At 42.2% G+C, this 774-nt stretch overlaps 1 non-coding gene across 1 annotated transcript; it reads right to left on the bottom strand.

The window, feature by feature from the left end:
• Nucleotides 1-277: 277 nt before the first annotated feature.
• Nucleotides 278-392, bottom strand: LOC132538786 (U5 spliceosomal RNA). Its single transcript, XR_009550109.1, has one exon. It is a non-coding gene; the product is annotated as a U5 spliceosomal RNA (small nuclear RNA).
• Nucleotides 393-774: the final 382 nt, after the last annotated feature.

Genomic DNA, 774 nt, shown 5'->3' with positions numbered 1-774 from the left:
GGACAGAGAGAAATGCAGAGAGGAGGGGAAAATAGAGAGGGGGAGAGAAAGATAGACACCTGCAGACCTGCTTTACCGCTTGTGAAGTGACTCCCCTGCAGGTGGGGAGCCGGGGGCTCCAACTGGGATCCTTATGCTGGTCCCTGAGCTTTGCGCCACCTGCACTTAACCTGCTGTGCTACTGCCTGACTCCCGGCATTATCTTTTTGAATAATATACATACACATACACATATACACACACATATATATATCCCATAAATTTTCACATAGATATTAACCTTGTGAGTGGTACAAGGCCTGCAAAAACTGAGTGAAAACTCTGAATTGTTCCCATAGAAATCTTTAATTAAAGGTAAAAGATTTATGTGATCTGAAGAGACACCAGACTATCTGTCCCTGGAACTTTTATCCACTCATCTGCCAATGGGCATTAGGTTGCATCCATATGTTGAACTCCACTTTCAGTCAGTTCGTACTCTTGTCTTTGAGACAGACATTACTTACATTAAAATATGCAGCTACATCAACTGCAAATATTTTGAATTAAAATATTCATCTAAAACTTAACTAATTATAACTAACATCTTTCTGTATTGGAAATATATATATTTTTTTCCTCCAGGGTTATTGCTGGGCTCGGTGCCCACACTATGAATCCACTGCTCCTGGAGGCCATCTTTTTTTCCCCCCTTGTTGCCCTTGTTGTTGTAGCCCCATTGTGGCCACCATCATTGCCACTGTTGATGTTGTTCGCCGCTGGACAAGACAGAGA

The sequence above is a fragment of the Erinaceus europaeus genome, chromosome 5 (assembly GCF_950295315.1).
Source record: "Erinaceus europaeus chromosome 5, mEriEur2.1, whole genome shotgun sequence".
NCBI lineage: Eukaryota > Metazoa > Chordata > Mammalia > Eulipotyphla > Erinaceidae > Erinaceus > Erinaceus europaeus.
The sequence above is the reverse complement of the archived record's forward strand: the minus strand, read 5'-3'. Positions and strand labels throughout refer to the sequence as shown.